The 23103-nt window shown below is 32.5% G+C and overlaps 1 protein-coding gene across 50 annotated transcripts in view; it reads right to left on the bottom strand.

Annotated features, from left to right (window-relative positions):
• Nucleotides 1-23103, bottom strand: part of LOC105463581 (adhesion G protein-coupled receptor L3) — an 856114-nt gene that overhangs the window by 660133 nt on the left and 172878 nt on the right. For 38 of the 50 annotated variants that reach the window (XM_011710771.3, XM_011710772.2, XM_011710773.3 and 35 more), the window contains one exon: nt 17559-17624. The exons of 8 other annotated variants lie outside the window; for them this stretch is intronic. The gene's annotated coding sequence lies outside the window, so the exon portion shown is untranslated. Of the gene's footprint in view, nt 1-3191; nt 3249-17558; nt 17625-19061; nt 19784-23103 lie in introns of those variants that run through there. 4 more of the 50 variants (XM_071093422.1, XM_071093431.1, XM_071093425.1 and 1 more) reach the window with 3 other exon arrangements.

Genomic DNA, 23103 nt, shown 5'->3' with positions numbered 1-23103 from the left:
ACCTGACATACTCAGTTCATTTCTTTTCCCTCTCCCATCTCCGGGCAGCCAAGCATGCAAAGGGAAAGAGATTCTGGTGTATTATTCCACACCATAAGTGTTGTAGCAGCATCACCTTACCTAGGAGATGTGTTTGTATCCCGCTGTGCCTGAAACTGCTTAATTTGAGGTGTGTTATTAGGAAGCCCATTGCAGCTACATGCTCCAACTACTTTATTAACATTTTTAAGTTGATCTGTCCAAATCTTTGTCTAGCTCTCAACTTGATTAAAATTCATATGTGTTAAAACAGTGCTACTTATTGAACCTACCAAATCCATGTAGATGACAGCATTATAATTTCAAAATGGGGAATGGATCATCAAATGATTCAATCATTGGTGGAAACAAAGAATAATTTTTAAAAAAATATTTATGAATATTTAAGCACTAACTTTTCTCACGCAGGTAAATAATATCAAAATAAACGAACAAACAACCCCTTCCTGTACAAAACACAGGACATCCAATAGACCAGGCTTTAGCAAACTACAGCCCACAAGATTAATTTGCCACATTGCTTGTTTTTGTAAATCTTTCAAGCTAAGATTTTTACATTTTGTAAGTGTTGAAGAAAGTCAAAGAGGAAGAAATATTTCATGACATGTGAAAATTATAGGAACCTCAAATTTCAGCACCTATTAAAATGTTATTGGAATACGGCTATGTTCATTTGTTTACTTATTGACTAAAGCTGCTTTTGCACTACAACAGGGAAGCTGAGCAGTTAGGAAAGACCACATGTCCCGCGACGCCTGAAGTGTTTACTATCTGGCCCTTTACTCAAAAGGTTTGCTGACCTCTTCAACAGATTAATGGTCTGTAAAATGATGTTTGATCTTCAAAGCTGAAACACTGGCATTCACCTATGCCTAAGGATTACTAGAGAAATACTGAATCTACATACCTGGTTTGAATACATGTTACGGGTTTTTGAACCACATTGTGAGAAATATTAGTCTTACTAGCATTTTCCATATTTAAAGATGAAAATGTAGAAAAATCTGTGTCCTTATGTTTACTTATTTTCGACAAAAATACCACTAGACTGTATGTTTCCTGAAACATTTCAACTTAGATGATAATAAACTTAGCAAAATTTAAACCATAATAGTTGTTCAATAGATCATTCTTACACAAAAAGCTCTACATTTGAGCAGGCTTTTCTGTTTCTACAGCAGAAGCATTTCTTGTCATGCCTATGCATGTATTTAATTGTGTGAAACATAACTATTTTCCATTATACACTAAATATTTCATTTTTATTTAAAATGGCGCAGGAATGTAATATAATCGTTTAATGATTATTATCTCTGGGTTAAATGTGTTCTTCAAAAATAAATGTTCTCCAAATATATTTTGTCTGCAGTGATCAGTGACCCCAACTCCTTTTTATAGTTACACTCTTTTTAATAGATCCAGTATTCTACACACCCTGAATTAATCAGTATAATTTGTTGCTTACGTTGTTCTACGTGATAAAAATTAACTTAATAAAAATGAAACTTTAAATAACTTTCTTAACCTCATTCAAAATGAAAAATTATCAGCAAAAATTCCAGGACTATAATTCTATCCACTGCATTTAAAAAAAAAAAATTTTTTTTAAATCTTCCTTACACATAAATTGTCACAGGGTCCCTAAAGTCAGATTCTATAATTATTTTTAAAATGAGAAAAGATAAATTCAAAAATGCAAAAGGTGCTATAAAAATAATCATTTTAAATCTAATGCAAACAGAGCAACCTCATGAGAATTCTAACAGACCTTTCAGTGTACTGCACAAGCACGTGACATTCCATTAAGGAAATATAATTAAGGACAAGGGAGCAGGACTTTTTTTTTTTTTTTTTTGTAACTTTAGCTGCACATATGGAGATTTTTGTTTCACTTCTGGTTTACTTTCTTTTAATCAAAGACCCCCACTGTAATGCCTTCACACAGGACTCAGTGTTGTGGTTACCATGGAAACCATAATTCTGAATGTCCTAACTTGTGTGATTAAAATTTAACACAAAGTAACATTGATAGTTTTCCCCATTTCCACTACCACCAATATCCAATTCTAATTAGCAGCACAATAACTGGTTTGGAAGGAATAAAGCGCTGTGACTACTATAGCCCCACATTGCCAGTTATTCACAGGGAATCCCAGGAACAATATATAGTGATGGTTCTCTTTTACAAAATGCCTGGTTTAACGGAGGAATTATTTCTAGTTCACTTTTCATCACCTCTAGAAAATAAAAAGTATATCGTTTTTCTTCTTTTTATATACTATAAAAGGTTTTTTTGGGTTTTTTTTTCCCTATATTTATTTCACTTGCTTGTTCAACTGGAGCAACAGCTTTTTAACACAGGTCTGACATAGTAAAGTAATAAATGAAACTATGACATTTTAATTCCTCAAATCCACAGGTAATATTTATATTCATTTCTATAATTACTACCTTGGTTTCTTCAATATAAAATTAACCCTTCTAGATATATTAACCATGCAAATAACATTGGCAAAATCCTTTTATTTAACTGAAGCTTAAAAACTAAACTCAATCTTTCCCTTTTCTCCCTTTTTTTTTTTTTTTTTTTAATGAGCACTCCAGTAGAAGCTAATAAACTCTCAGTACTCCATTAAGGAAATATATGCTCTCTTGCTGATTATTTTGATTCGCTGAAAATTGTCTCAGGGGTATACTTGCACTGATCGTATGCCTTGGTACTCATCGCTTCTACTTATAACAGAGTACAAATTTATTGCATTAGTCAACACAACATTTTAAATGTAGAAATTATACTCTGTCATTCCAACTGAGCTTCTTGTCTACCTTAACATCTATAAGAGCAAACACAAATGACATTCCTTCTCATTCCTAAAATCCCAAAGGAAGCAGGTTAAATTTATAGAGCAAGAGGGAAGATTTTAAATATTAAATGTTTAGAGTTCAGAGGCTATCTTAGTCATTAAGTCCAACACTCTCAGTTTTTAGCGTAGAAATTGAGGTCCATGAAGCTTAAGGGATATCTTTGTAGTAGAACCAGTACTAGTAGTTTTAGATGTTGATTTAATATTTTTAAATTATTCACTACAGAATAGTGACATTTCTCTTACTATTTGTTGACATCTTCTACTTATGTTTATAAATCTAATTACCTTGAATGTGCACACATGACATTTGTAAAACAGATCTTGAAAACTAATGAAATGAACCTAAAAAGATGAAATTGGGATTGTTTTAATAATTTTGTTATATGTCATTGTCTGATATAAATTTTGTCATTTCAAATTTTATTTCACACTGAAAATATTTTGTTTTTAAGATTATATCTTAATGCAAACTTTCAACATTATGGCTAAATTAGTAAGCAGTTCACTTTGCTAATTAATTCTTACTGTGAAAAATATTTTAAAATCATCTCTATTCCTGAGCATTTTACATATTTCATTTAAATATTATATATCCTTGACTAAATATTTGAGTATTAACTGACATAAACAATTTTTACTTCCAACGTCATTTTGACATTAGAATAAATAATAATTTTAGTAACGTCTGATTCCATCAACAATTTCCATTTCCATACGCTTTCTACTTACAAGTAAAGGATTGTCCTGTCCTATAAATGGTCCATTCAGGACTTTTATTTCTAATTAGAATATGTGAATAAATTCAAGTAACCCAAGAGTAAGTTATTCTTTTCTTTGCAGTTAGACAGAATGATGGAAGAAAAAGCACATATATGTGTTTTGGTGGGGGTTGGGGGAAGTTAAGGAGACACAGTTTTGGAAAGAGAAAAAGTGCACGTAAAAGACGACGAGAAGAAAGAGAAGGATAAAAATTAAGATTCCTTTATTTACATGTTCTTTACTTCAGATTAGATATTACATTTTGAAAGATCCTTTGAATATATCAGTTCTTATTTCAAGACTATGGCAAGGGAGTCAAATATATTGAGAGACAGAGAGAGAGAGAGAAGAGAAAGAGAGAGAGAGAAAGACAATGTATACCAGAGGTTCCATAAATGAAATGGGAGGATAAAAAAACAGAAGAAGTCAAAAAGATGGAAAGGTCAGTAAAACCTAGGGAAGACAGGAAAGGCAAAAAAGAAGTAATTACTTTACCAAGTAAAGTAATTAGGTTAAGTTTGCTAGATAGGACCAACATGAATGAAACTTGCTAACCAGGTCTGGCTGAAGATTTTAAATTCAAAATTCTTGCCAGGTCTTAAATATTAGTAGACATAAGAAAAAAAAAGATAACTTATCTCAGTGAAAAAAGAATAATCCATCTTCAGGTTGGAATGTGGTATCATTTATTGTCAATACATTTGATTGTCATTAACTATCACCAGAAAAATAAGGGTCTACTAAAATTTATTTTTTTTCAATTCATCCAAATTCAAAGTAAAAATCATCATTTTTTTTCTTTTTAAAGTTCCAAAGTCTGCTTTCTAGTAAAATACTCTTTAATCATATTCCTTTCAATGATTTCTTATTCTTAATTCTTGAACATATCACAAAGAAGATTAACGCTTCCAGAACTGCAGTTTCAGCGAGACATTGTTCAATGATTTTGTTCACAAGGTAAAGTAAAACACATCAAAACCAATATTACTTTATTATTTTATCATTCAGAGTTTAGCCTGGTGAGCGTGATAAAGACATCAACAATAATATGAAGAATGGCTCCCTCCAGAAATTTCAACAGAGATCTGTTTACAAAGTCCAAATTTACTTGCCTGTTCAAATTACAGCATGGACAGCTCTCCAATGACCACTTTATTATTTACCCATTATATTTTCAACAGCTATACATTCCAGTGATCTTGGGAGTCAAAGACAGAGAAATAGAGTCTTTCATTTAAAGTTTAAAATCTGTCTTTGGAGAAATGATTCTTAGTGATAAGAGATTCAACATACCCCTTGGAGCCTGAAAAGGCCAGTTAATACTGACAATTTTTTATAGGAAATTCGCTAATACTACGGGTTATCCAACCTTCCTGGTAGAGGTATTCATATGAAGCAATTAGAAAATTGAAGCACAGAACTCTTCTCACCCAGAATCTTAGGAATACTAACATTCTGGCTATGTCGTGTAAAAGAGTGTAAAAGTAAAAAAATAAACAAGAGAGAAAACCAGGAATTGAGAGCTAAAAAGATGCTTTCAACTCACAACTCTCTAGGCAATAAGGTGGGCCCTGAAGGAGTTTGAAAAAGCAGGACCACAGAAGGTCATGTGCTTTCATATTCCCCACCGCCCAACATGCCCACATTTGCCTCATTTCTTTTTGACTATTTGTGTTTAAGGCTGGAGAGAACACAAATGGAGTGTGACTCAGCTTCAGTCACATCTGTCCTGTTCCTTAATTTATTTTTCTGTAAATGGATTACTTCCTAGAATGATTGTGAAATTCATTTGAAATTTTAAAAGTTTGTGAGGAGAACAAGTGAAAAGGTTTTAACAACAGGAAAAAGACAGAGGCAATGTTAATGTGCAAGAAGAAAAGTTTGTGGTTTCAAAGACTTAACTTTATATAATTTGGTAACAATTGTAAATAATGTCATAAAATGTGATGATATTTGCTAAAATATTGAAGTCCTAGAAACTGCACTATTTTTGTTGTTTTGTATTATTTTATAGTATATATACTTATCATATTAGAAAACTAATAAAATATAAACTTTTTTATTTTCCTGAATCAAAGTCTCATTCAGCAGGAATAATAATAATAATTTATTTCTTACTAGGCTAATAGATTATTTAGTAAATTACATGAAAGCATGTTTCATAGGGCCTAGAACATAATAGACACTCAGTGAATTTAACTTGAATATGCATTTACATGTGAGAAGTTTCAAAAAGGCCGAAGTACTATAAAAATACATATTATTGGTGTTGAATTATAAATGAATACATTTGCTGGAAAAAAGGTAGATTTATAGTAAATTTATAGTTACTACTTTATACAGTAATAACAATGACAAAGATTTCCCTCCTGGATGATAAAAGCTTTGATGCCACAAAAAAGACAGTGATTGGGAAAGTCAAAATTGTGTTGGTTACTCATCATTTTGACCTACACTGTACAATACGTTGTTAGAGATCAAAGTCCTTAAAATAAAACAATGCCCAACACCTCAGTTCAACTGAATCAAGTTGGCCATCATTCAGCCAATATAAAGCAGATAAGACTCTCTCCTTAGGGATTAACATCACAAATGTGATTATGTAATTTGATAGGTATATTCCTATAAAAGTTTTATTTTTTAAATACTCAATTTGGGCTGATCTATGGCATTATCAAAAAAGTAAATAACGTCTTTTTTTAAATGAAAAACTTTATCATCATTAATGACAGAAATGGTCCAACATTGTAATTTAGTTTGCATTCTAAATATATTAAATATAAATAATGAGAAAAATCTAATGGTTTTTCATTAATTTTAAACTTTGTTAAAAGTTCACTTTCTGCTACAGCTAAAGCTAAAAGGATGTTGTCACCAGATGACATGTATGTATAGGAAATCTGTCAAGCACTTGGGTGAAAAGCACACTGTAGGTAGCACTTTACAAATAAATCCTTTCCCTCCTTAGCTAAAATAGGCTACAGTAAATGCAATTTGAATATGATCTCAATTCAGGTGCGTTTTTCCAAGCTTATGGTCTCACAACAACAAAACACCCTGGTTAGTTTGGTGGAGACTCCATTCATTCATTATTCCTTGTTTGTCAATTAGCATTAGCTCAATGTGCTCTCAACAGGTGGGATAATAAATCTATGCGCTCCTCCTTCTACATTAACACTTCAGTTATTCCCGTCCATATCAAAGTTTTCCAATTTGTTTTATATTAAATTTGTTCCCTGGTATTTTATTGAAGTCCATGCCAGTTAAAACATTTTCAGATATCATTTTCTGATACATTATCATTTTCTGGTCTCTTTCAAATGAGTTACAATTGGCTATTTTTTCAGCGAAAGCTTTAATTTGTTATAATATTTTATCAAACAAATCCAGAATAGGTCATTACCTATTAAAACCTTCATATTTTTATTATATTTGTTGTGTAAAATTAACATATAATAGTGAGTATGTTTTAACTAAAGCTAGAAAATAGACCAGCTGAGAGAGAAAGCACCTGAAATAACAATAAGAGTAAAGCAAAGTTAATAGAAATTATCTGTATAAGTTTTGTGAATAAACTGTGGTCTTAAACAACAAAACACCCTGGTTAGTTTGGTGGAGGACTTCATTCATTCATTATTCCTTGTTTGTCAATTAGCATTAGCACAATGTGCTTTTCAGAAGCCATATAAGCTATATATACATTTCCTCTGTCCTTATCTTATGAGCAATTATTTTCAAAGGTGGTATCATAGGGAATTACTGCTGCAATATTGACTGATAGTAGTGTAATGAGAAGAAGCATTCATTTTTCTTGAATATTTATACTATGTCCAGAATAAATATCACACTTACATTTTCAACCACCTTATCACTAGATTGTCCTGGAACTGACAATCCAAAAATACTATTAGTTCAGTGTATTTAATCAGATATGAAATTAAATTGAAATGAAACATAATCTATTAAAATTTTTATTTGTGGAATAATTAATAACACTGAAGATTTTTTCAGTTGTGGCTGAGAACACTGAAACACAATTAACAAAAGTATGTATAAAATTTAGTTTCTTCATTTAATTTTAAAATGCACAGTTTATAAGATTATACACACATTATACCCAAGTTTTATAAAAATCTAGCCATTCAGAATTTTGGCAACAAAGTCAGCAAACAACTGCTTGCTTCCATTATGCTTGTAAGAGGCAATTTGAGAATATACTCCCCAGGAATTAAATTTTGTGAATAAACATTTTAGCTAATTGCATTATTGTTCTCAGAACACTGAAGGCAGCAGTAAACCAAACCAAGCAATCCAATTTCTTTATTTCTTTTCTTAAAGCAATTAAATTCTCTTCCACAAACACATTTTAGAAATCAAGGAAAAACTACATGTATTGTATACTGGATGGATAGGGAAGATATGTAATTTTTTAATATATATATTTAAGTATAAAATTTGTGCTGTTTTAAAGAAGAAAAAGTTCAGTATTCAATGGTTTGTGTAAAAGTTCAGTGAGGGGAGCCTGTCATTTGAACTTTTCATCAGTGCTCAGGGCACTGCATTTTGGGAACAGTGCGAAGAATACTATCTGTTCAAATATACTATCCGTTCAAAGTATACTAACAATGAATGGCTATCCGATCCAGCCATCCATTTCAGATTTTTATCTGATCATTTAATCCCATCTTTAATGTATGTCTTACACTCTTTAGAGATCTTATTATTTAATAAAACAGTATCACAATAATACCTGTATATTTAGGTCTCTACTAAATACATAATAATATAAAAAGAGTTCTCCTAATATGTCCTTAAATTTCCTCTTGTTTGCTTCCTAATCCAATACTCTATCACTCAGGAAAATTATATTTTCTCCAAAACAGATTATTCATTATTTTATAATAAATAATGGTCTTACCATGACCATACTCTTAGAAAGCCCATTCTAAGAGTTCTCCACTAATAAGATCCTTTTCATATGCTATGAAATCTGCAAAGTTTTCACAAAGAATTTTATTAAGAATTAATTACTCTCTTTTCCTCATGTTCCTATTAGAGTACTTGTCATATTATCATACAGCTAGCAGTACATGTTTTTGTATCCCCAACTAGACTTTCAGTTTTCTCCAGATGGTATGACATTATTACTCCAGAACACAGCCGAGGTCTTATGCACACCAGACGCTAATACAATATGCACTAAATAAATGATTTATTTTAAAGTAAATTCAAATTAACATATTTTATTCTTCATTCCTCTTCAAGGGTTATGATGACATTAATTAGCGTTTGAAACATGGTACTTAATGTTCTGCATCACACCAATATAAGTAAAAGTGATATGTTTAATGTTTCCTTTTCTTGTAAGCATATAAGCTTGAAAATTTTAAAAATGTATATTCACCCTGAAAAAAAATTGAAAATTTATAATAAAGCCAGTGTTTCATAATTAAGTAAAGGCTCTAAATTATTACTGACATTTTAAATTCTGAAAAAAATTAAAAAAATGTAATGCTCAATAAAATTCCATTATACTAAAAAATGAGGATATGAATTTACATTTACTCATGTACTTGCCTAATCTAAATTTTTTTTAAATATTAAGCTTTTGAAAACCAATACCAAAATTAATGATTCTATAATACTTAAGCTACTGGATTACTTAGCGCATTTCTGTCAAGCACTAAAACTTTTTCTTTAAGTATTTTTTAAGGTCTTTAAAAATGTACATATCTTTGACTTCTCACAAGAGTATACAAAACACAGAGGCCAACTAACTTTTTCTTCTCAATGACCCAGGCTCATCACAGAATTGCAACATCTTATTTTTTTAGTTCACGGAGGTTATTTGTGAATAATAGAGTGCTGTTCTTGCTAATTGGACAAGTGAGAATACTACAATCCAGGGAGATCGTGTGGTGTGCCCTGGGTCTCAGAGCAAGTTAATGGCAAAACCAGGCTTAGAATGGAGAGAATCTTATTCAGGGTTCTTCCCAATAGGAACCACATTTGAAAATTGTGTATAACTCAGCGGCTCTTAGATACATAGAGAAACTTTGCTGTGACATATAAGGGATATAGCCAGCTATATTTAATAATTTTATGATGATTTTTAGTGTTTATTGGGTTCCTATACCTAATATCCAATGTCAGAATCATGTTTTGTTGTATTTCCATTGTTTCATAATTTGGTGTATTTAATCAGAGAGGTTTTGTATACTAGATGACCAAATATGTTAGAATACATTTGTAAATATTTTCTCATGAGACTCTTCTTTCTTTCTCTTTTTTTTTTTTTTTTTCCTGAGACGGAGTTTTGCTCTGTGGCCAGTCTGGAGTGCGGAGGCGAGATCTGGGCTCACTGCAACCTCCGCCTCCTGGGTTTACGCCATTCTCCTGCCTCAGCCTACCAAGTAGCTGGGACTACAGGCGCCCGCCACCACGCCTGACGAATTTTTGTATTCTTAGTAGAGAAGGGGTTTCACCATGTTGGCCAGGATGGTGTCGATCTCCTAAGCTCCTGATCCGTCCGCCTCAGCCTCCCAAAGTGCTGGGATTACAGGCGTGAGCCACCACGCCCACGCATGAGACTCTTTTGTACGTAAAAAGAAAACCATTTATCAACGTAAATTCTGAAGGGCACTAGACATGAGCTTTAATTAGAATAAAACAGCTGAATATTCATTCACTACGGAAAACAGTTAAGTCTTATTTATATGGTCAATCGTTTTGGCATCATCTACGATAGGAAACAAGACAAAATTCATAGAGAAAAGACAAAAATATCAAGGAAGGAAAATATCATAAAAGTAGCATTTTGGCCGGGTGCGGTGGCTCAAGCCTGTAATCCCAGCGCTTTGGGAGGCCAAGGAGGGTGCAACGCGAGGTCAGGAGATCGAGACCATCCTCGCTAACACGGTGAAACCCCATCTCTACTAAAAAATACAAAAAAAATTAGCCGGGAGAGGTGGCGGGCGCCTGTAGTCCCAGCTACTCCGGAGGCTGAGGCAGGAGAATGGAGTGAACCCGGGAGGCGGAGCTTGCAGTGAGCCGAGATCGCACCACTGCACTCCAGCCTGGGTGACAGAGCAAGACTCCATCTCAAAAAAAAAAAAAAAACAAAACAAACAAAAAAAAAAAAAGTAGCATTTTCAGTTGGATTATTGTCTTACCTAAATCTAAACATCAATAAAAGCAGGTCTTGCCATAGTCATACTAGAGTTAAAAAAAAAATTGACAAAATCCAGTGTTTGAAGAAGATAAAAGTTTCTGCATACCAACAATTTATATAATAAAAATGGCACCATAAATAGAAATAAATAGAAACTAGAACAAAATAGGTAACAGAAACGAAATTTAGAAATAATAATTTAAAAAATCAATAGATAAACTTACTATATGACCAGCAATCCCACACTTGGGTATTTAACCTAGAGTGATGAAAACTTATGCACACATACATGCAGACTCACACACGTTGCAAATGAATGTTCATAACAACTTTGATATGGTTTGGATGTTTGTCCCCTCCAAACATCATGTTGAAATGTAATCCCTAATGTCAGAGATGTAGCCTGGTATGAGTTGATTGGGTCATGGAGGTGAATCCCTCATGAACGGCTTAGTACCCTTCTTGATAAGGAGTGAGTCCTCACGCTGAGCTCATGTGAGATCTGGTTTTTTAAGAGAGTGTGACACCATCCCCACCTCTGTCTCTTGCTTTCTCTCTGGCCATGAGCTACATCGGGCCCTCTTTGCCTTCTGCCATGATCGTAAGCTCCCTGAGGCCCCCAACAGGAACAGATGCTGGTACCATGCTTCCTGTGCAGTCTAGAGAACTATGAGCCACAATAAATCTTTTTCTCTTTATAAATTGCCTTGCCTCTAGCATTATTTTATAGCAGTACCAACGAACGAACACAATCTTTTATTATCACTACAAATTAGAAATAACTCAAGTGTTTTTCAATAGGTAGATAAATGAACTGCGATACATCTATACAATAAAATACCATTCAGCAATAAAAACAGGAATGAATTATTGGGGCACTCAACAACAAGGATGAACCTCAAAGGTATTATGCTGAGAAAAAGAAGTCAATCTCACAAGGCTACACACTGTATGGTACATAGGAATGGAGAACAGACCGTGGTTGCTGGGAATTTAGGGGCAGAGGCAGAGTGTTTGACTACACAGAAGCAGCACTAGGAAATTTTTAGATGATAAAACTGCTTTGTATCCTAAATGTGAAAATTACACAATTCTATACAGGTTTTCCATTTCATAGAATTTTCAACAGAAAACAAAGCATACAAACAAAAAAACTATATGCATAAATATAGATGGAAAGGCAACAGTTGTGGTTGCATAGGTATCTATATTTGTTAATTCATCAAATATTTACAATAAGTAATTTTAAATGTATGTTGTCAAAAAATTTTAATGTATATTGTCAACTGAAAGAGAACAATGAACAAATCTCCCTCCCGCAAGAAAACAAAAAGTCAATAGCTAATAATGCACTGTTTATGACACAAAACACCAATCTATAAATATTTATAGCTCAGAACAGACCTCACTCTATTCAACATAGCATCCCTGATTCAGGCAGAAATAAGCAGCCTTTTTTGGACCATCATAATATTTGTTCAATGATGTGGGTTAGACACAGCAGTGGACATTTTAAGATAAATAATATCTGGTCAAGACAAGGATCAGAATACAAAATTTTGACTGGGCTACTCTACTGCTAGTTCAGGGTTTAGCCGTAAAAATAAGAAAAAACAGAGTTAACATAACAATGAGTATGTACTCACTTTATAACATAAAAATTTAATAATAAACATTTATTTTAAAATAACTAAATTTTAAAATTAGTTATTAAATTTAATGTAAGTTTTAACAGATTTAGTGAGAAAAGCTATACACACCAAAAATACTGATCCAAGAAATTGGTTATAACCTTTTGTAAAATTCTGTTAAAAATTAATTTTATTTTTGTTTTGGTGGGGAAAAAAAAAGTATTATTGTTGTTTTGTATACACTCCATTTGCCGTTCATGGCTTCACAGCCCGCTCTGTGGATTAAGTAGTAGCTGACAACTTTTGCTTTGCTCAACTGACTGGCAGCTATCATTCGAATACCAGACTTATCTTTATGCAGATTTCTAAAGGTCACCATTTATGCATGTAAATTCTGAAGGGCACTAACTATGTACAGCTGACAGATTCTGACAGCCACGATATCTCCAAGAGTGGAATAAGCAGGAATGCCTGTCTGAATAATTAATGTGCTTTTACCCTGCCCATAGCCAGTTTTTACATCCCGCACATTCTGACTGTGGTTTTGAAATTAATTAGAAAACATAATCTCATAGCAAACTAAAACTTCCTTTTTAAATTTCTACAAAAAAAGGGGTAAAAAAATGAGACAATTAAAGGCCTTCAGTTTAAAGTGTTAAATTTATAGAAATCACTCCTACCCAGAGATGAAAATTAACATCTAGTTCTGGATATTATTTCTGGAAAAAAACAGACATTACTGTTTCTGTGAAGACATTACATCGTTACTGTATAAAAAGCGTATAAAAGCAAATAAGCAAAGAATTCTGCTCCCTACACTGCTCAATAAATGGCCCCATCACAAACAATGTTGCCACTTTCAAACCTGAGACTGATTCCTGATTTCAACTTTTCTCTCACTACTCAAATGCAATCAGTCACTAAGATCTATCAGTGAGCCTTCTAAATAGTCTTAAATGTGTTACTCCCTGTCCATCCCCATTGTTGTTGTGTTAAACTGGATCTTTCTCATACCTCACCTGAGTTATTACAAATATTTCCTGGGTAATCCACCTGCCTCCAGTCACATGATCATGCATGCTGCTTCCAGAGTTATCTTTCTAATATACAAATCCATGAGCAAAGCCAATGGTGCAATATAAAAGACACACAAAAACAGAAATTAAAAGGATGCTATAAAGAGGAAATATTTAGAATACATAAAATAATGGAAGGAGGCAATAAACAAATTTTGTGTAATGTGGTAATATATGCTCTGGAGAAAAAATAAGGCAGGAGATGGGGAGAGGGTACTCCCAAACAGTTTCCATTTTAAATGGGAATGTGCAGGGAAGGCTGCCATGAGAAGAGAATACCTGAAGTCTAGGAAACAAGCCATGTGAATAACTGGGGAGACTGATCAGTAGAAAGGCCCAGGACATTCAACCCTAGGTATATATCCAAGAGAAATAAATACATACACCTACACAAAAACTTGTACAGAAATCTCCAAAGCAACGTTATTCATAAGAGCTTAAACATTTCAAAAAGTCCATCAACTAATATTAGGGGAAATATCAGCTGCCATTTTCTTATTGTTGCCTTGGTCATGTATTAATAAAATAATCTTCATTTTTCCAAATTTGATGTTAGGGCTACATAAAAGCAATTTTCTAGATCTGAAGACTAGTTTAGTTAAAAATCATAGAATTCCATAGATGCACTTAACCAAATTCATGCAACGTGAGTACAGTAAAATACCCTTTCAAACAACCACCACCATCAAAATCCCAATGAGTAGCCACTTGAATACTTTTGAACACTCTGGGGGCATCTAGGATAGATGCTTAATTTTCTATCCTAGATGCCCCCAGAGTGTTCAAAAGTATTCAGGGGGATGTTGGAATATAATTTCAGAACATCTCCTCATGTTTATTTTCTTTATGAAAAATCAGACAGCATTACGACTTAATAATATTTAATTTAATGACTGTCACAGGTCCCAAATATGAAGTTTCTGGAGAAATCATAGGGATTGTTGCCATGTTAAATGTTTGGCAAGTTTGTTTTCTAATATATTAATTGAGATCTAATTCATATACCATAAATTCACCATTTCAAAGTATACAAATAGAGAACCTTGGCATAGTGTTTATCCTTTCTTTGCTTCACTTTCCTCACCTGCATAATTGAGTTAACAATATGATCTACCACACAGTATTTAGAATAGAACAATGCATATCTTAAGGACTACGTAAATTTTTGTAAAATACGCTACAGTTTTTTGAGCTTCCAAAGGAAAGACATGCCGGAGAAGGTCCATTTTGCACAGGAAATCACCTCTTTGAATGTATTTAACAGACAAATCCTTGGAGTAATTCTTTAATTCTCTATCTCACACATTACACATCCATCAGTATATTCTGTCTGACCACTTCTAAACACCTCTTAGGCTACTACCTTTATCCAAATCACAATCCTCTTCTGCGTGGATAATTACATCACCCTCCTTTTTTCTTTCCTTGCTCCACTGTTGTCACAGACAGCAACTGGAGACCTGATCCATCTTCAACCTTCTTTGCTCTCCAGCTGCCCTGGCTTCATTGCTGTTTGTGGAACACACTAGGCCACTCCACCTAAGACCATGGGCCTTTCCATCAACTAAAAAATTGATAAACAAAATGTGGTGTATATCCATATAATGGAATATTATTCAGCCATAAAAGAAATGAAGTAATGATTCCTGTTACAATAAGGGTGAAACTTGCAAACATTATGCTAACTGAAAAAGACAGACAGGAAAGGCCAAACATGATCATTTTTATATGGTAGACCCTCAGTGAAAGTATGTTAGTGGTTGTCAGACGGTGGGGCAAGAGTGGAATGAAAAGTAACTGCTAATGGATACAAGGTTTCCTTTTGGGGAAATAAAAATATTCTGAAATTAGAGAGCAGTGATAGCTGCACAACTGTGAATACAGTAAAAGAAAAAAACAAAAAAACAGTGAATTGTATACTTTGAAATGGTGAATTTATGGTATATGAATTAGATCTCAATTAAAATATTAGAAAACAAACCTGCCAAACATTTAACATGGCAACAATCCCTATGATTTCTCCAGAAACTTCATATTTGGGACCTGTGACAGTCATTAAATTAAATATTATTAAGTCGTAATGCTGTCTGATTTTTCATAAAGAAAATAAACATGAGGAGATGTTCTGAAATTTTATTCCAACATCCCCCTGAATACTTTGAACACTCTGGGGGCATCTAGGATAGAAAATTAAGCTTTTGTAAGGCAAACATGATACTTCACGGACTGTTCCAGGTCTACTTCACCTGACTCCTCTCCTAACCCTGTCTTACCACATATGCAATCTTTCAGCTGCAATGGAAGCAGCAATCTTTCAATGGCCATCCCTTGCTCTTTCACAAACTAGTGTGTGGGCCTGGAATGTATAACCTCACCTTCCCTGTCACAACAACTCCTCCGTGAATTTCACAGCTTCTCTGAAAGTTTCGGAGCCTCCAGCAGAAGTGAACTGCTCCCACCTTTCTTTCTTTAGCAGTCTGTCAGGAACTCCTTCAAAATGTGCACACTAGTATCTGCAGTGCTTCATCTTTTTCACCAGTTTTTAATATGTCCACAGCAAACATATCTAAGTTTGCTTGGATTATTTTTTTAAAAAAGGATGATTGCCTGAGTGTGTTTTATATACTGATTTATTTCACCAGCGTTAAGTACTAAATAAACTATTACATATCCAACATAGTAAAAGAATGTCTGCCAAATTTAGTTGTTAATATATAAATAAGCTAATAAATACGAATGAAAGACAGTCAATCACATCTATTCTGAAAGAAGGAAATAATATTAATTGTTCGCAAATGTGATTGAGTGTGAAGAAGAAAACACTGACAAGAAATTCCAAATGAAAGAAATTCAATCATATCTCTTCTGTGAAAGAGGAACAACATTGCTTGCATATAGAAATAAATACGGGGAAGAAAACAATGACAAAGTAAGGCAAAAATACTTAAAAGACAAAACATCAAATGGAAAATGTAGTGCATATAAAGGCAGGTGCAATGGTTTTACAATTTAAAGTCATGCATTACTCTTAGAGTTCAGAAAAAAGTACGGAATATTTGAAAATAGATGATAGCAATTAAAGTACATATCAATTATGTCAATAATTCAAAATAAAATGAACTTAAATCATTTTAATATGAAGAACAATAGGAAAGTTGATATCAAAATGAAATGAACTTAAATGATTTTAATATGAAGAACAATAAGCAAGTTGATATTTCAAATTTTAGGCTATGTATTTATAATAATGTACATGCTAAACTTTACAAAGTAACTTTATAAAAATTACTTTCAGTAACTTCAAGAAAAGAGGAAATTCTCATTGTACTGTTGATTGATTAATATGCGGGCCTATTTTGCCTTCTATGATTTTCTGGGGAAAATGTAAATATGGATATTGACATAAAGTTACACCGTTTGAAATATTTTATACTGGACTTCATAAACATATTTCTGATAATTAACAACATAATTTTTGAAAGTAATTTGCTTAATATTAAACATCTGGTTGCTACCAAATGAATATATTTTATTACCTAATATTTATATTCAACATTATGAATATGTAATTGAAAACGGAATGAATTAAACAAAAATGACTTTATCACATTGTGTTAGTGTACATGCAGCAACTGAAAAAAAACTCAGTATGGTTATTCTGCATTAGTTAAGAAAGTAATAAAACATATGTGCCTTTCCAAAAAGGTGGAGACCTACTAAAACTATTATTTTTAGCTCATTTATTTTTCATATAGCTGGAGTATATTTCCTCACAACAGCAATATTTTTAATTAGATCACTTATAATTTGTTCACAAGAAATATGATTTTTGGAAAATGTATAACAAGAAATGGCAATTTGTTTTCCAAAAATATGTAAGATTCCATTTTAGTAATACAAATATGCTGACGTTTCAATATGGTAAAGACTCATAAAATAATATACTAACTTGAATGTAAATATTTTAAAATAAATTTTGAAATTATATGGTTGGCAATAATAATCTACTGATTACCTTAATTTGCTCTTCAATTTCTAAAAATCCATGGTTTTTTCCTCCGATTTATCAAATTAAACATTTCTGAAAAAAAAGAAAAAAATATTTAATTTCATGATGAGAAAAAATAAATACTCTGTGTTATGGTTACAGTTGTAGAACTATTTGAATATTTCTTGTTGGTTGCCAAGATTATTATTTCCCACAATGCCTGAGGTCTCACAGCAGAACTATGGTATGTAGAGGAAATTTAGGACACAGATGACACATCTTCTTATACTATCTAGTTTATTATAAGGTTTACTGGGAAAATTGATGGATTTGATAGTCAAGATTTTTTTCTAATTAAAAGAATATAACATTTTTAATATAAGTTTTGCTATTTCCAAGAAATATCCTTATTTCTTGCCATAGGCTCTTCTAGCTAAGATACTGGGATGAGTCTTATCACTTTTGCCATTAGATAACAGGCATAGAAAACAAACTGAGAAGCACCTTAGCACATCTAATCATACACACACACATACGCACACCCTTATTTGTGTATACAGACACAAATACTGTAATCTATTTATTTGCAGTAATCTAAATAAATTTGGATTTTAAAAAATAGAAAGAAATATACAAATAATCAAAGATTTATAGAGGTATTTGAGTTTTTATTTTCTTTAAATTACCGTATGTTTTTATTTTAGTAAACAAGTAGTAAGACAGACTTTTTACACCCAAAAAATAGTATTGTCCTTCAAAGTATTTTCTTTAGATATTTAATATTTTCTAATGGTTTTGTAACTGGCCATATCCATTTTTGAATGTTCCAATAGGTCTATTTAAAGAGCTTTACACAAAGCTCTTTAGTTTTAGTTACTAGTTTTAGTTACCATACAAAGAGCTTTACATAAAGCTCTTTAGTTTTAGTTACTAGTTTTAGTTACCATACAAAGAGCTTTACACAAAGCTCTTGTGTTTAAGTTACTAGCTTTAGTTACCATACAAAGAGCTTTACACAAAGCTCTTTAGTTTTAGTTACTAGTTTTAGTTACCTTACAAAGAGCTTTACACAAAGCTCTTTAGTTTTAGTTACTAGTTTTAGTTACCTTACAAAGAGCTTTACACAAAGCTCTTTAGTTTTAGTTACTAGTTTTACTTACCATACAAAGAGCTTTACACACAGCTTTACACAAAGCTCTTTGTATTAGTTAGTTATTATTATATTTCGTATTTATTTATGCTATTAGTGGTAGTATGCAATCAGGAGGTTAAGTAACTATATATATGATAAACAGTGACAAAATCCATTATCTATTCTAAAATTTTGTCCCCAAATGGATAAAGAATGAGATACAGGGCAGAAAGTCAATAGCATAAAATTAAAGTTGAGCTCTACTTTACCAAATCACTATTGATTAAAATAAGATATGCTATGATATAAAATGAAAACAAATTAGTGAAAGCTATTCACTGATAAAAGCATTACATTTTGTTCAGGGACTTAAAAAATATTAAAGCAATGAAACTCACTGTATTTTTGGAGTGAGTGTCCATTTGTATTTGCCCAATCAGTGAGGTTTTTGTACCACAAGAACAATTAAAGATCATACTTGAATGCCACACTTGACTGCTTGGACAGGAAAAACAAATTTTTAATCAACTGCTTAAATTTCACTGGACGATCATTCTAGCATGCTCTCTCAATAATTACTGGCTGTCACTTTTTTTCCCTGGTTTTTGAAGAACTGGCATATCTCATCTTCAAATGTTCTACATATCTAAACAATCATGGGTTGTTCTCTACAGGTTTGCCTACAATACTATCACCTTTAATATCTTTTATTGTTTCCTTCCTATCTGGGAAATACATTCTGACATCCAAGCATGACTAATTTCACAAAGTTCTCCCTAATACTACCAAACCTACTCCACCACAGACAAAACTAATCTTATCTTCCCTGACACTCCTATACCTCTTTGTACATTTCTCTGTTTTGCTGAAAGCTACACTATAGTATGAATTGCTAGAGAACAGAGACTGTGGCTTCTTCAATCTGTATTACTCCTCCCTAAAGAACTAAACACCTAACAGCGCCACAAAATGCTGACTGGGTAAACAAAACATTTCCATTTCTTAATTGAACACACACGCGCACACACACATACACACACACACAGAAACTTGTTTATTGGAAACTGTATTGGCTGAACATAAATTAAGACCAAAAACAAAAGTACACTCTTATATGTGTCTTTGAATTTGTTTGTATAGCTACCTTTATAGGTTCGTTTTCTTTTTATAGGTAAGGACAGAGAATCTTCCATTTACAGTTTGGTTATTCAACATCTCAGTGCCTCTCTCAATTACAGCCACTTATGGCACTTGAGAGTCAGCAGACAGCTCCGACCAAGGACAAGCTTACATAGAGCCACTTAGCCTGCTAATGAGAAGGCAACCAGGTGTGAGGGAAAACGCCAGAAAGAAAAAGGCAAGCAGGAGGGTGAAGAAAATAGAAAAAAAAAAAAAACTGCAAGAAGGGCAGAAAAATGTATTATATCAAATGATACTATTCTATCAGTAAAAGGTAATAAGACTGAATTTATTTTGTAATTAATAAACAATCTAAAAGGGATCTTTTAAAAGGAGCTATAAGAAATATTGTTTTAAGCAATATGATTATTTTTGTCAGGGAAGACAAAAAATGTAATTTATTTTAGATAAAAATAAATGTCTGCAAATATATGTTCATAGTTTCATTACTTTATAGTTCCATATGGTTCGAAAGAGACATAAAAAGCAATGCACCAGAAATTATTGCAATTCACTCTAGGTCTTGAGAATTAAATGGAAACGTTTTGAGTTTGAGTACTAGATTGTTTTAATTAAAAATTAAAAGTTAAATTAATTTCTGCTTTAAATCAAACTTTGTAAAGCAATCACATGTATAAGATCTCCAAAACGGAAAATAAAATAAAAATGGCATTCAATCCATCAATTAAAAAAAAGCTGGAATACATGATAAATATGAATGTTCAAGGTACATTTTGTAATCCCAAAATAGAAAGTTTAAAAAGTAGAGAAATTCATTGATTCATCAAATATTTACTCAATGCCAGGCACTGCTCTAGTTGGTATGAATTCAGGAGTGAACTGAACAGATGAAAATTGCACTCACAGAGCTTACCTCTGCATTCCAGTTGTGGAGCAGTAAGTGAGAGTAAGAGATAGATACATGCATACACATACACACACACACACACGCACACAAACACACACACAGAAAATGTGAGTCTGTGTCTATACGTATACATATACATACACACATTTTTACATATTTATAAAATATATTACCATACTATTATGTGTAATAGATATAGGTGTAAACAATTTACATACATTTTCTATTTACATGTAAAATTCTTACTTTTTTGGCAGGTTAAATTCACATTTAACCCTTAAAACAATTCTCTGAGGTTAGTACGGGTATTAGTGACAAGACCAGAATTTGAATGCAAAAAAGCCAAATTCAGACTTTACATCCTCAAGCCTTTCAAATAACATACTTATTGTTACTATGTTTCTTACAGGGATGTTTATAATGAAAGACAATAAACTTCCTAAAATCTGTATTTTAGAAAATGATCATCTCAGAATTTCATGACACTGATTACTGTTAGAAGATACTTTCACATTTTGGTATTAAAACAAGATTCCAGGAATCCCATTAAAAATAATGTGGAATTAAGATGGAAAATATGTTATTTTCTCAGGCCAGGTGCCATTAATTCCAATATTATGTGGCATCACCTACTGAACTATCCAGTCAAGGTTCATGAGTCAATGAAGAAGTGACATGAACAAACATGTTTTTAAAAGACTATTCTGTTGTCAGTTAATAGATGGCTTTCAGCCTAAGATGACAGTGATATTTTTTAAAAAGGTCAGTGATAATTGAGACTTAAAAACAATACAATGAGTTAGAGAAATTTTTATGAAGAAATATCTTTTTGTCTATGAGAGTTAATCCTTAAATCATTCTTAAAACTAGACCAACAGTTACATATTAGGTATTACTAATATAATTTTATTATTTGTAAAAAGAAGTATATCACTTTCACATCCATCATTTCAATTTTTTTTGGATATAAATAGGAAAATGTGGGTCAATGATCTGAAAACAGACATAATTATCACATTTATGACAGTCCACCTCCACACTTTCAACTAGGTCTTCAAATGTTATCTTTTTACTTATGATGGTCAAATTCTTTTTCCAACTACCCCCTTCGGGTCTCACCCAACTAGCCTATGGGTGATTTTCAAATATCTTCTACTTTGATTTCTTATTGATAGGCATCATCTTATGCCACCTCTTTCTAGATAGTGTTCAGATTGTTTCTTCATCTCTATTTCTAATATCATAATCCTCATCACTGTGTAAAATAGAAAATAAATTTTCACCCTATTTTACAGATTAGAAAGCTATAATTCACAAATATTACCATGGTTATTACATAATATTTTAAAGACAAAAGTCCAAGACAATTTGTACTTAGTTCAACCGCCTGCCACTCATCTTGTCTCACTGGTCTACACACCTCAATAGTACCTCTTAGAACACCATTCAATCCCCTCTCAAATCTGCCTTGCAAATGATTCCCAGAACAACTTAAGACTTCATTTTTCTCATGATGATTTTCTGCTCTGTAATCCACAAAAGCACTGTTTTAATTTTCACAGAGCCTGGTTTTCAAGAATTTATAAAGGATTAATACAATTTTTGTATTACAAACACCACTTTTTGACACCACTCTACTCCAAATAGAATTTCCATAACAGCGAGCTTGTGTTGCTGACTGGCACCTCAGACAAGACTATTCTGAACAGAGTGGCTTGTCAGCTAATGCGATCCCCTGTACACTTGTTCAAAGTTTTAAACACTGTGCTGAAGTCTCATCTTCCCAAAAAATTAGCCTCAACTGTTTTTGCACAAACTCACCTCTAAATGCTTGGTAAACTTTAAATCAGTAGTACAAAGTTTAGTCCTACATGCACCCATATTTTCTAGCTGTTAGCCTATGGCCCCAAGAAAGAGTATTCCATTATATAAAGTATCTGGGGACGGAACAGTGAGAATGGCTAAATAGTCTCCACAAAAATCAACGATAGAACTGGACAAAATTGCTAAAAACAACAGTTTCAGGACTATAGAAATTAACCAGTGATTTAACAAATTAGGAAATGTTTATCAAGAAACACTACTGAACTTCTGGTAGGAACAATGGGGATCCCATGTCATTTTACTTGGGAATTTTCCTCTCTCTCCCATCCCCAAATAGGCTTAATGTCAGATCAAAAAACAAATCGTAGTAAATATAAAAGGATGAAAAATCATATAAATTGTGTTGCCTTACCAAAACAGAATTAAATTAGAAATAAAAAGAAAAATAGATTTTGGAAATCCCTAAATATTTGGAAGTTTTAACATTTCTATATATCCCAAGGGTCAAAGACAAAATCACAAAAGAAATTAGAAAATATTTTAACTAAATGGAGCAAAAGCATACCATA

This window comes from Macaca nemestrina, chromosome 3 (genome assembly GCF_043159975.1).
Source record: "Macaca nemestrina isolate mMacNem1 chromosome 3, mMacNem.hap1, whole genome shotgun sequence".
Classification (NCBI taxonomy): Eukaryota; Metazoa; Chordata; class Mammalia; order Primates; family Cercopithecidae; genus Macaca; species Macaca nemestrina.
This window is presented reverse-complemented; position numbering and strand designations above follow the sequence as displayed.